General features: G+C 36.0%; 1 protein-coding gene across 1 annotated transcript in view; it reads right to left on the bottom strand.

Moving 5' to 3' along the window:
• Positions 1-15,391, bottom strand: part of LOC140148010 (cyclic AMP-responsive element-binding protein 3-like protein 2) — a 44,281-nt gene that overhangs the window by 27,529 nt on the left and 1,361 nt on the right.

Genomic DNA, 15,391 nt, shown 5'->3' with positions numbered 1-15,391 from the left:
CACTTTCAAAACAGCTGTGTTTGTATCTTTAAAATGTTTGATTTCAGGTGGTACTGATTCCATTTGTCCATTTTCTCTTGCTCTGCTGTTTGGTCTCCTACCATATGATTTTGCTTTACTTTGTAATAATTATTTAAAGGTGAAATAAACTGAAATTCATAAATAGAGGGCCTAAATATTTAGTGTTAATATCTCAAAAACAAAGAAAAAATAATATGCCTAACAACATTTGATGAATTCAGTAGGCCTTTCATTAAGTTTGAAGTAGGCCTACCGCCTACCTGTAGGCTGTACCTATTTATGGGCCTACCGCCTACATGATTCTGAACACTTTTGTGACAAACCAAGATCTATATTAAACTACAATATAAACCTTAATCCTCAATGCCAGCCTCAATGTTTATAATATGCAAACACTTTCATAAAAGGAATGAAATGGCTAGCATCACCTTAATGAAATCAGCAGCATGGAGACCAAGTGAGAGGGATTTTTTGGTGGTTTTTATTTTTCATGATTTTTATTTTACTGTTTCCTGTATTCGTAATTCCAAGTACCTACACATTAAAGCCTATTATACGCATATAAGCCTAGGCCTACATCCAAATTATTCTCACCGGCTTTTATAACTTTGCAGTTTTGAAATTAGACATGAAAAGCATGAAAATAAAATCCTCATGAAAGAGTGGTGTACAGAAGACTCCAAATGCCAGCCTCTGATCAGATGATCATTGCATTTTATTGGGAGTACAATCACAAGGTTCAATGGCAAAAGTTCACCAAGCCATATGATCTGAACCTCAAGTTCAACCACAGTACTGCTGGTGGTACCAAAGCAGTGGTATGGGTTGCTATGTTTATATTTTCAACATAGTATAATTGATGACATACACTTCAAGTCCAAACATTATTTATTGTGGGGTTTTCACACAAAATAAACGATTCCCTAAAAGCATTTGTGAAGGCGCTTTACAGTCCTTCATGTGTGAAGGTGCGCTTCATTAATGCATATAGAAATGCATGCCAACCAGCAAATCCACCAGAAAAATAATAGGTTTATCACAAAGGAATAATATAGGAATTGCATCATGGTTTGAGCTAGTTCTAATCACACTATTTCATCTGCACTAATCTTTCAACTTCCCACAGTTTCACCTCACTGGTCAAAATATTCAAATTGCAAATGATATTCAATACATAAAATTACTAACTGAAATTTGAACTGCACAGGAGGTCACAACATACATAAAACCATCAAACACTGCCCAGATTTGAATATTTCTGTGAACTCAGTTCAACAGATGGCAAACCTGTTTATCATGTTCATTGCCACTTTCAATCAAAATTAATCAAAATCTTTGAAATGCACTGGTATGATATAGCATAGATCATGAAAATCACATGTAAATTTGAAGTCATGTTTTCATTCATCAAGTGAATATGACTGTGCCTTTATTAATATGACTGAAAGGAAATATTTGTATCAAGTTTCTAATACACAACAGAGTTGATTACTGTAATGTAAAAGTCAATATTTTCGCGAGAAGATATTTTCGTGATTTTGAAGATTTTGTCAATTGTGCGAGAATTAAATTTTGCAATTTTTGATATTGATACAATAGAAACCTAATGCAAAAGGTTATTTTCGCAAGTTTTAATTTTCGCGATTTTATGTCCACTCGCGAAATTTGCGAAAATAAAAACCTCGCGAAAATTTCTACTTTTACAGTAATTTACAAGGGTGCACAACTTTTTATGCTTCTTCAATTCACTCTTGGCACTGATCAGATGTTTTCATGAGTTGGCAAAAACACAATTTTATATGCACCAAGTATTTTTGTTCAGACAAACACCATGGTCTCAGAATTACCAAGAACTATTTTTGCAGTAAAACATTGAACTCACTGACTAAGCTTTGAAGTGCAAAGTTCACATTCACTTTCACTGCATGTGAGGAGACAGAACTTTGCATTGGTAGACCAAGTTCTAGGTTAATTTCTAATTGGTTAATTCTTGTTGCTAGGACACCTTACTCACTGGCAGCTTAGCCTCCATGGCTGGCAATTTTCAGTCAACTCATTTACAACTTCCTATGTTTTTCCTTCCTTTCACAACAACTTCAAGATGGAGTTGTGGTTGTATGACAGGCAACATAAACGAACCATCCAAGACCAGGGCATTATTTCAGACAAGATAGTGCCTAAAGCCACAGACTGTAGAACTGTTAACATTTCCAGCCATTTCACATAGCACAGATATTTATATTTAAGTGCCCCATGCCCCCATCCCCATGCTTATTTCAGCATTATTTTTGAACTCGAGTTAGCAACACTCATGGTGTTATGACTTTGTTCTGATCCATCTGACCTTTTCCCCTGTCTGGAATAATCAGTTCAGATTTCTACTGAAGTTGTTGTCATCATCAATGGGATTTCCAGGATTTCTTGGTGACAGACTTCTCTATCAATGAATTTCTCCAATAGGCCCTTAGCTTCATGTATGTACATAGGCAAGCAAGACCCTGCCTTTTGACCTTTTTAGGATACAAGATCAAAATAATTTGAAATTTTAATGTTTTGTATTCGCCTATGCGAGGAGAGCCTCAAACTGGCAATAGACATGAAAGGAAGTATTACGTAACTTGACGCAATGTTATATGACTGGTTCAATTCCCATTCATGCATGCTGCCAGATCGAGGCTCTCCTCGCATATGGCGGAACCGTGCAATGGATGAATTGACTTGCAAGTGGCAAAGTTTATGATATATAAAATACCAAAATAATTTAGACAATACACAGACTTAACCAAGCCTTTTCCACATAGAATTTTACCTCAAGACATGTTGTTGTAACACCTACATAATATCTTATTATCTACCATATCCCCCATCTACATAGATATGGGCTAAAATGTCGCCAATTGCGTCACTCCCACTCCTTTGGTACTACTTATAATAACAAGAAGGCAGACGAACCTCTACGGACTTTCGCTTTAATATTAAATGCCAGTGAAAGAGGTTTGTACACATGTTTGAACAGCTTTTCACCGGCTACACAGCAGTTCAACTTGGACTTCCAAGATTTTTTCATGAAAAACTTCTAAGAAACCATGACATTGCCCATGGCTAGTGATTACACATGTAGGACAGGTTAAGAACCAATATTCCAGATTCACAGTTTACGTCAGTAAATGCCATGAGATTTATTTTGAGAAGTTTAATTCTTCTCCTTGATGGGGGCAGGGAAAACAACAATCTTGAGAACAGATCATCAAAATAATCATTTTAGTTACACTGTATGGCTAACTATAAATAGCATAAATATCACTCGATAAAAATTAACGAAAAACAAATTAAATTTTTCTAAAAATAATAAATAACAATTACGCCTAGCGGCTTCCCAAACAATAACCACTAAACTATATTTATTACATGCATTTGACAACATAACAACAAAATTGATCTTGTTACTATCAATGAGTTACTTCCTATCTTCTTCCAATGAAATATATTTGACACTTTCCGTTGTTTACCACAATCCCCTTCCCGCCCATTAAACAGGCTTTCCCTTCCTTATTGAGCCAATATAAACAAAGCAGATCACCACTAAGGCTAACCGCAATAATTTCATTAGTTAACTGGAACAATGACACCAAGACAATAACTCAAATGAACCATGAACATTTTTGTTCTGAAGTGTAGTACACACCAAACATTTCTAGTTTAAAAAATCATTTTAAAAATGAAATTTTGAAAACTGGATTGTTTGTGTACCCCGTACTGAATTTATCATGATTCTGAAGTTAGAAATTGGTAAACAAAATTAATACAATTACAAATGTACAGACCGAGTGTCGTCTGCAAAATATGTTAATTTATTCAAACATTCACTGCATAATATTAATAAGAACTATCCACAAACATCATGCAACCTGGGTTCTCAATCAAGCACCTTTACCTGTTCAGCTAATTAATGCGGAAGGATAACAAGACACTGTTATAATTATTGGCATCAAAATGGCCACTAGTAGAAACACATTTGTGATAATTTTTGCATGACTTTTGATCCCCTGTTTGCGGAATACCGCCTATCTATTTTATTGGCTTTACTGTTGTTGGTTGTTGTGAAGACAATTAATATAGTGACACCCACCCCGACCCCAAACAATCACAGGCCCTCACATCCATCACTATGATCATGGATGAACAACTTAATGAATAGGCCTATAATATAATTAAATTGGCCACAAAAAAAACAATGGCCCCTCCCTCTTTTTCCTTATATTTAAACAATGCAATAAGATGAATTAAGTACCAGTGTGTATATTTGTGTGCTTCCTAGTGGTACCTGGATGTCCCCATCACTTATTGGAAAGTATTGATTACCAGTACGTCAGCGACAGGTCGGTAGGTGTGTACAGCATTGTATGATCATCATGATAATTGATATATACTGAGAATTGGAATGTTCACATGATCAATGTTTGTATTGAACTGTAAAAAGGTCTGGCAGCCAGGGAATAGAATAAATAAACATAAACAATGCCCAACTGTCAAATGCTACCATTCTAGTTTGAAGAATTGGGGAAAGCAGATTGGCAATAACAATGTAGGCCTACATGTTTAGCAAAATGGAAGATAAATTATGCAGATTTGTCTATCTTAATTTGCATCAGCTTAGAAGATCTGTAAAGAACATTCTAGGCATATCCCACAAATTCAAGATAAGCCCACAAAGGAGCAACATGACAATGGACAAGTTCAAGTAAAAACAATTAGTTTAACACCTCCGTTATCGTTACCTACACATCTTCTAATACTTCCTGCCTAATGACCATAAGGCGATTGTTTATCGATTTGTCACCATAGACAGTTAGACACAAGCACATGCTTAGCAATTTCCTCTGTCTTTTATACTTCTGTAAATTAATGGTTTTATCTTGAGCTTATTCACGGAAATGTTATTTCATCCCTTCCTGCTGTACAGAGATGATTAAAAACTTATTTCAAAAAAGTTCCAGCTTGTTGTTTTATTGTGGCATATTAAATGTGCACCAAACGAAAAATAAAACACGCTGCATTGGGATTTGGATGACACTTGCAACCATTGCCCTCATCACCCATCAAAATGATGGCATCCCAGGTGTGCGCATTGATGAAGATTTTGCCTCGTGGGGAATCATCCCTATGTCACATCCAGGTACATGCATATCACTATGGACCACAATGGCCTCATCCCAATGGTTGAGTTCAATAACCTTAATTAAACAATCATACTACAAAATTTGACCTCAAGTTGCAGAGAATGAGTTTTAGTACCCAAATATTCAAAGGTCATTCAATGAATGTACAAATGTATTGAGCTTAAAGAACTGTGCCCCTGATAGATGAGCATGTTGTGGATCCTAGTGTATGTACAAATCTCGACCATTATTATACAATTTTGAAGGGAAAATGCAATAATGATTATCACAACTATGAGGTAAAAAGTTCAAACTGCCAGCCAATCATGACAGCCTTGATTGATCAATATCCAGTTATAAATATATTTTACAAGTAAAGCATTGAAAGTGCAAATTCCCACACATTTTGTAAAGATATGTACAAATAATATAATTTGTTAGAAATATCAATGGCATCATTAGTTCCAATTGAGTGGTCTTTTTAAAAGTATAACTATTCTTTTTAAAAGTATTACTATTATTACCATATCAGTGCATTGAGCCACAAGTTGTAATTTGACCTTAATTCTGTAATTTAAGCAAATTAATAATATCAATCACTGGAGTGAATATTTTATGCATGCTCACACTACAGTTAATTATCTTTAGCATTTCTTCATATATCCTGCCAATAAACAAGTTTTCCTGTTGCAACCCCCCTCCCAAATATTTTCTTGAGTAGGCCTAATTACTGTGACCCTTCTTTAAATCATTAAAGCACCAGCATGAAAAGAGGAAGGAAACATTACCCAATGACTTGCCCATGATTAACATAATTTTATAGCTGAAAATGCATGACAAGCTGCTACAACAGGTCATATTACAAACCAAAATATTAATTATGTACCCAGTATGATTATTGGTTTACACTACTATTCACTGTACCCAATTTTTCTTTCGCCCAAGCATTTACCCCTATCTTGGCCCAAGCATCATGGAACTGAAGTGACCAGAACTACAAGGATTTTAGAATGCAGATTTATGGTTCACCAATCAAATCATTTCTAGATGAACGAATGGGAAACCCCAAAAATCCAGATTATCATGCGCTGACCTGGCAAGTAAAGTGTGTTACATAATACCAGATATATATGCACTTCACAAATATCTTTGGTGACTGAATTCTCGCAAATGACAAATTGTTATCATATCCTGAACACTTCAGGGCATGCATAGAAATATAGCTTGTTTTAATAGTCAACATTCGGTAGGCCCTATATCTGTAGTAACGACTTAAAAGATAATTTGTGGAGATATCTTTCGGCCGAATCAAAGCCTTGTAAATGATAAATAATGCCAAACATGAGACAACTTTTTAATATTCATGAATTCCAGGAACTTCAAATTTGACTAAATCCTAGTATAGGCCTACTATCTTCTAATTGCATGTGATAAATCTAAAATATCATCCTTGATCAATGAAAATCCTTTACTGGAGGTACATGTACTCTAACCTCTTGTCCTTTAATTTTAAATCCCTGGGAATTTTTAAATCATCACAAAAGTTCTAGGAGTCAAGTAGGATATTATTAACAGATTATCTGTTATCCACCAGACTGGAACTTATCATCCCACTGAGAAATCTGACCGAATCAATACAATAGCCAGTTCACCCTCCCCTAGATACACCCAGGATAAAATGATGAATGAAAGTGGGAAGATCTGAATGCATAACTTTACAGTTCAATCCATCACAACACAAATCTAAACACTAGAATCACCTATCCATAACATGTCAACTTTTGACCCTCTAATCTACTTTTGTGCACAGGTATGTGTAGTAGAATTCATTGTCTGCTGACTGAAAATGCCAGGGCTTCCCTGATTTGAATAAAATAGCCCCAAGGTTAAACAAGCAGATTCATAAAAGGAATGGTTACAAAAAGGAAAATTCTATAGGCCTACAGTTCAGTCAGAAGTCAATATTCTTAAAAGTGGGGAAAGTATCTAAATAAGTGTGAAGTTATGTAAATAAGCAAAGATGGTTTACCAAGTTGTGAAAAACTGACTGTCACATGCGAGCTATTTTCTGCATTGTCAATTGGTTTTAAGATTTTTTACATGTTGATAGATCATGAATCGCTAGGAAGCGGGTGGGGACAATCAACTTGTATTTTTTTATTCGGCCCAACCTGAACCAATTTATCCTAATTTTATGCATAATTTTTCACATAACAACAGATGAAACCCACATGTCCTCCCACGGTGTCGCCTCTCAACTTTCTGGTTCACTTGGAGGTCTCCAATAATTAGAAGGCGTTTGATCATGTTGATCATGCTTTGATACCATCACAGGGAGTGTGAAAGTGTTATGTTTTTGTGCTAATTAACACAATGCCAATGTCAGGAGGACCACTGTGCTACAGCAGCTACCATGAATCCAGGGCAGAGCTGGATCCATGGATTGATGTTGATTTTCATGGTTAAATAAACTCCCAGCTGGGCTACTGTTTATTTAATTTTGCCAATTGTAATGCAGATATCTGGTTTAGATGAAGGGTTTAATTACCGCACTGTAGTTGCAACCACATTATAATAGATGAATTAAAAGAAGAAACAGGTTGTCAGAGCCAGGAGTCCCAACTGTTGCCCTAAAGTATGAATTACAAGTTTGCAAGCTCTTCCCAATCTACTACACTTCAATTTTTTTTTAAATTTGTGACAGACAAAACATTATTCACAAGATTATTTTCAGCTCAGCAAGGGCTTTGTATTCTTCTGTGCTAAGAAAAATCAATGGCAAAAACCCTTGGAATAAATTTGAATTGGTAACAAAAAGATGGTCAAGTAACAATCTTAATATTTATCTGTCTGGATCAAGCGTCTAATTAAAATCATGAAGTGAACTGACATTTTGCTGAAAGCAAGTCTACTGGTCACTATTTAATGAAATATTATTCAGTCTCCCGTACGTGTTCGGGACTTCCCTTTCGTACAGGCTGCTACCACAGACCCTTGCTGCTATAAAGCCCCTAAATTAGGCTACAACATGTTACACTCTTTCTTTGTTTCCATATTACTAAGTGAAGTGAAACCCAGGAAATGATGCTAGCATGTATTTTTAGTTTGAGTGTACCCACAGGCGTAGTTCATGGGCTGTAATGTTTACAAACAGGCTAGACTGGAAACCCCCCTCTGATCTGGTTTCTTTCTTGAAAATGAATTTTGAAACTTCACAATTCTTCCTTTCAATCGTGATTGAATGATGCAGGTCGACTAGACCATAGACTGTGAGTGACTAGACATGATCTCTGAAGGGGATGTTATAAACGTGAAAATATCCTGTCTGGGACTGTAAAAAGTATTAACATTCTACATTTGATGACTTAACATTTATAAATATTCACTGCTCTCCTTTTTCTTGCTCGGATCTTTGATCTGTCTGCAAGGACACTTTGGCTGAAGTTTTATTTTGAAATTGGACATCAATATTAGATGTACAGAACTATCGAAGATTGATTGATTTGAACATGCAATCCTTATACTAGTGTAAGAGAGCATGAAATACTAATAGGATTAGAGTTGGGGTTAGGGTAAAGGTTAGGGTTAGGATTTGTTTGCTCTCTTACACGATGGATACACCCAAAATAATACACCAAACTATGCCTATCATCATGTATGAAGACACAAGACAGGTCAATGCCTTGAAAATACAGTTTTAAAGCCTGAATTATGAAACAAGATGTAGGATCCTTGCATCTTGTTTTACAATTCCAGCTTTAAAACCAGGTCTCCATAATCCACTGAGCTGAACAAGGGCAAACTTTTTAACCCCCTCAGCTCACTGGTTACCATGGTAATGTCTAACTCTGAACTTGAAACCATCTGCTGGTCCATTCCATTGCACACATTCCACTGGAAATAAACAGTCCCAGTCAGCAGAAACAGTTGTGTAACATTTGAACTTGGGTTTAGGGACAAAACCTATGGCCATGATACATGGTAAAATGAACAAATTATTCAACGTCAGTCACACCATCATGGTTCTAAATATTTTTGCAGAAAAATAACTTCACTGGAGTGTCTGTACCCATACCCATACTTGACCATACCCATACTTGTGTTTTACTTTCAGAAGCATAAAAGTTCCAAATTTTGTACGATAACCTGGCCCTAGGGCCTCCACATTCCGTTTGTCTAAGATTAAAACTGAAACCCAATTTTCCAAATCAAATTCTAAATTGGGCAAAAATGGGTTGGATTCTATTAAAAGTTTATATGCCTCGCATCTACGCCCCTATTCGCCTACTGCAGTGCATGCAGCTCTGCCATTATACATGTATGCTAAGGAGAGCTTTGAATTAGCAAAAAGGCATGAAAAATTACGCAACTTTACACAATGTTATAGGCCTATTCAATTCCCATCCATCCATGTATGCTGACAGATCGAGGTTCTCCTCCGATATGGCGGAACCCTAGTACAATGGGCGAATATATATCATACTGATCAGACAACCATGTTATTTGTCCAGGTAACCTGGTATGTACCATACTAATTATTATACTAGGTTACATTATCTCCAGTATCTAGTCTATCATCAGCAACAAGGTGCATCACCCATCAGGTGAATGGCATTGAACAATGACAAGTTGTCTTATCAATCACAAACTACCAAGCAACCCACTACTACAATGGATTTTACACATGACTTCAACCAAAAAAGAATGACAAACTTTAGAAATGCAATAGAAATAGGATGACCCTAATTATCTTTGATTGAACTTTGCTCTGGCTATATCAATGATCAGTCTATCACTAGGTGCGGGTGGATCTTTGTCTGTGTCAGTCAACTTAACTATGCAAGTAATATTTTGAATGAGCAACGACGCTAGTAAAATAGTGGATCGGAAGGGCATCGGCATTATAATTATAGTAAAACACACGCTTAATACAGCATGGACAAAATATGAGAACTTATCTCTCAATATGTGATAACACAAAATGTGCGTAAATTCAAGTTCATTCTGGATCTATAGAGATATGCCTCTATCTTTAAACCTATAAATAAATATAAATTTTTGTAATGATTAATGAGACAGGTTGAACTTGACACTGATCATTTAAAGTTTTGTTTTCAAAATTAATCTTCTATCCAACTATTTGAAACTGAACAATTAAATAATCATAATATTACTTTTCAATCAAGTCTGAAGTGAACAGAATTGAATACAAGATGTAAAATTGCCACCACCGACTACTTCAGGATGGCAATAAATGGGCAGACAATTTGTTTGTTTACCTTCAACTGTGTTTTCTGAATTTTAATTGTTTCAAATTGGGTAAAACTATCAGGTTGTGAAAGTCGGATTTTAGTCGGATCACAGAACATTGTTTTAGCACTAAATGGGATATGAAAATCTATTGTCAAGCATAATTCGTCCAAAAACAAAGCAATTTTGATGCCTTCAAATTCCTGTTCCTTTATATTTAAGTGTCAAAGTTGAATGTTATAAGTACTTACTCTTCCTCAGAATCTTTGTTAATTTAATGTTATTTCAAATATTTACATCTAGTGTAACATATGTTGGTCTAAATTTCAATTATTGGCAGTTCATGAAATGTGACGAGAAAATTGTGATACCTCCCGAGATATTAATTAATACTCTACTAAAGCTTTAAAACGCTACCAGCTTAAAATTTAGTGATTGTAATTGTCAAATTAGCAGACATTAGGGGAATCCGTCCATATGTTTCCCACCCTATTTGCATAAAAACACCACAATGTAATCTACGTATAACAACAGCCAGCTGACGCAAGCAGGGACTTCTCCCGCAATGGGCTATTCCTGTTGAAATCCTTACACCCTTTATGGAAGATATGACCTTAATCTCCCACACATGTAGTGTGTATTTCAGATGGGGTTACTTGAATGGGTGACTCAAACCCCCTCTGTGGGACATTAAGGTAATGCCTTCCAATAGGGGGGTATGGATTTCAAAGAGAACAGCCCAATCCGGATGAAATTGTTTCCTATTAAACCATGTTGGGACGTAGTAAATGGTTCAGTCACACCACATGCTGCTCACTACGCACATTGCGATTGTGGATTGATCCAAGAATCCTGTGCATTTGCCAATATGTAAACACAGGCTATTTGAATTGTGTGGAAGTTGAAAGCACTACAAATCCATCAGATGACAGACTCTCTAACCCAAATTAGAAATAATTTCAGGAAAAACATAGATTTTTTGATTCAATAATGAAGGTTAAAATGCAAATACACTAAAATATGGATTCAACAGCTGTTAGGGGAAAAAAGAGTGGCTGGAAAAAATGAATGGAAGTATATGTACATTTGTATACTATACATGTGGGTGGACATTTTGTGTTTTCTATGCAATGTCAGACAGGTTATCTATTTCAGCATTCCCATAGAATTTATGTGGGCTGACACCTAGGGGTATCAAGTCACATATACTCATTACAGTTGACTTATTTTGCATAACACCGATAAAAATATCAAAACAGTGCAAATTTCACTTTGTTCATTTTCCCTAAAAAATTGTTAAACAACCTTTTCTTTACAGTTAGTGTTTCCCATTTTTCTTATAGTAAGGTAATATTTATAAAAGTCAATTGCCTCAATTCACTGGAAATTGTCATGTGATTGCGACAGGAAAAATAAACAAGTCGAAATTTTTGATAGGCCCTAATCATGCTAATATTTCCAGGGTCTATGTATAAACTGACCATGAAAATAATATTAATGTCCTTTCATATGTCCTTTCATAAATCATAATATTATGTTCATTCATGTATCAAAATAACATTGTCAACTTCATAAACTTGAAGGACTGCCTTTCAGTTTCTACATAAAAATTGACCTTGCATTGCACTCCCAACACACAGCACCCATAATATACAGGTGTCATAATTTGACCTTGCCTGCTGAGTTGAAATCAACCAGCCAGACTGCTTGGTTTCTGGTTCTGGTAGGTTTTCTATACATACACACTGCTCCAAAATGAGCATAATAGACCCTCTCTGGAACATTCTGTGACCCAGACTTTTGATGTAATCAGGCTAAAAATAATCAGATCTTGTTTTATCATGTTTATATCCCAGGTATGGGGTACCACATGCCTTGTGGAGAGTCTATGGTTTGAGCCCATCAGTTTCCTTTAAGTCTACATAGCTTCAAATTAGAACTGGCTCAGTTCCTCGGACTACGGGGCCGCCAAGTGGCTGAGGGGGCGCGCAAAGCGCGCCCAACGACTTCGCGGCCGAGCACTACATGTACTTCCAGCGGGTACTGGTCATGGCACTGGGTCCAGAGCTACTTCAAATTTGCTCACCAATCATGGCTTGACATTCGAGGCCTGAGTCCAAATCTATTGGTATAGAAATTCTCGTAGAAATTGTGGTCGGCAATATTGGACATTCTGTATTCGGAAGTGAACACAGCTGATCACCAAGGGCAATCACATCAAAAAAGCAGTTAAAATTGCACTTCCAACTCAATTTTAGACTGTTGAAAATAGGCAACCTTTGCTCTAAAAGATAGTCGACTGTTGAAAATAGGCAACCTTTGCTCTAAAAGATAGTCGACTCGTCAAAAATCAAAAAATTAACTGTGTCGTCCAAAATTGAAACATAACATAAAATTAAACATGTTTGCAAAAAACGTCAGCGCTGATCTACAGAGAAATGATAGCTTAGAATGGGGGGGGCATAAGACCAAAGATGAAGGCCTGTGTCAAGAGGGCAAAATGCAAAGTTACAGAAACATTGTCAACAGTATAGTGCAAAGTTTGGTCAAAGTATGTGTACATGTCATTTGCATGTCTAATGTACCAATGTGTATGTAGGCCTATGTATGCATGCACTTTCTAGCCCTGTCCCAAGTACCACAGACACACCCTGGAGTGGACCCTAGAAGCCTTAGCAACAGGCAACAGCCACGCCCATTGGTTTGCCCACCCAGCCAACCAAACATTTCCTACTACTACTCAAGCAAGCCAAAACAACCATCAATGCAAATCCCTTCCCTCAATAGCCACACAATGCCAATGCTAACACTGCAGTGCCCATTTACAACAATAGAAACCTCGGGTATGCATTCCAATTAGAAATTCAAATACCTGTTTCTTCACAACCCAGTGAATTTCTTCAATCACACTTTCCCTATATCTCTTCCCTTGACATTTAATGACTTTCAATCAAATCATGCTCTTAATTCAATGAGTGAAATCAAGTCATAAAATTGGATTTTTTAAAAACTTGGTTCAATGAAATGATTTTTACTTAAATGTGCACAGTGCAATTACTTGAACAACGACAAAAGGCATCTTCAGAATTTAAGTAGCAATTTATGACTTGGCTTCAGTGATTCAATAATCCCTCTACATAATCCTTGTCTGAAATCACATTTATAACAATATCTGAATTTCCAAGACATTAAAATCTCTTAATCCATTCAGAAAAAAGCCACTTCAGGAAATAGAGAACCCACAAATCTCAAATCTGGGATAATCATCCATCTAGTATTATTGGTCCAAAAGTGCCTCTATAAAACATCTGATGCAGAAACCAGGCATTGATCTTGTCATTGATTCTGGCTTGAGTGAGACTTGGTCCTGGATTTAAGAGATGGGATTTATTTTGTACAAAAAGCAATGTCAATTACATTGAACATCTTCCTCTCTTAGTACATTCAAATTTTGCAGATTTATGGGTCCGATTAGATATCTATGCAGGAACTGAGCATGTAGGCGAGATCTCCAGTGTAAAGTCTCTGGAATCATCATGATCATGGGTAGGATGGGTAGCCTTCCTTTTTTAAAGATAAAAATAATAATTAAAAACAAAACCTCAAAATATAAGTATAACATATTTTTCTTCTTCAACTGACAGAGGTACAGCAGAATTTGTAAACAAGGTTGCAAATTGATGTTAAAATACGCGGAGGTACAATGTACATGTAGAGGAAAACATTCCTGAAAAGGGTGGGTCACCCAGTCGCCTTAATACAGCAACATGTATATTATGGGTCAATCATATGGCATGAATCAAACCATGAAACCATAATTTATTTGCTCTGCTTAAATATAGACAATCTTTAATTCACACCAATCATGCCTAGGAAACAGTGCAACCCCTTCACACCTGACCGATTCAAATCAATAGCCCGACATCAATGGGAAACCAAACCATGTGGTGTATTCAAGGTTGTATTGAACAATAGCGAAAAAAGTGGGCGTGGGGTGTTTCCCCAAAACTATACAAACTTCAAACCTGATTTTTTTAAACTTGGTGCTTGCATAGCTTGTCTGCAAGTCGGCTTGAAAAGTGCATGAATTGATTATACAAGTTGGGTACTCCCATCAGCCAAAGTTAATTTGCAGAAATGATTTTAGACATTGGGTTGCACTCTTTACACATTTCCCAGTCAATAGGGGTGTGCATTGAAAAGGAATTATGCAACTAAGCTTATAATATTGCTGAGATTATGTGTCTATATTTGCATATTTACAATGCATATGAAAAAACATTATTCTTACTAAGTTTTGAAATCCCTTAGGTTCTTTACATTCAATTTCAATGACCAAATAAATTTTCAGGTCAAAGAGCAAATCTCAGGAAGTTTTATATCAATAAATTTCATGGTATGATACCTAATTTTTAAGCAAAAATATGCACAGCAATAAACAGAGAGAGAAAAAGAAAGGATTATCATTCAAAAAGGTCACAGACTAGACTCGTAGTTCAACCAAACTTTCATGGAAGTGTAGTTCTTTTTAGACGTGTATCTGGAGAAAATTTTTGATCAATTTTGAAAGAGACAATTTCTTTCATCATCATCAATCATCATGATCATTGGAAGTTGGACACAATTTGGCAAGGGCAAGGGAGGTCATATGAATGGAAAAGATAAGGAATGATCAAAGTGCATATTTTTTCAAACATACCGATTACAAAGATCAGCTGTCAATCTATTGTTTATTGTTTTAAGTTGAAAGAACCCATGTTCTCTTACCTATGTAATCAGGGTTTGATGGATATACTTTGTTATCAGCGTGGGTCACATGTATGGAAATTTAACAAGTGTTTTTCCCCGTCATTACATATTTTCCCGAAGTTGTTTATCATGTTTTATGAATGTGAAATAACATCACTTGTTTGTGTGTTTCGTCATCAACAGCAAAAAACTTTGAATATTGGTCAGTCAGA

Source organism: Amphiura filiformis, chromosome 3 (genome assembly GCF_039555335.1).
Source record: "Amphiura filiformis chromosome 3, Afil_fr2py, whole genome shotgun sequence".
NCBI lineage: Eukaryota > Metazoa > Echinodermata > Ophiuroidea > Amphilepidida > Amphiuridae > Amphiura > Amphiura filiformis.
Note: the sequence above shows the minus strand (reverse complement) of the source record. Positions and strands in the feature narration are given on the sequence as shown.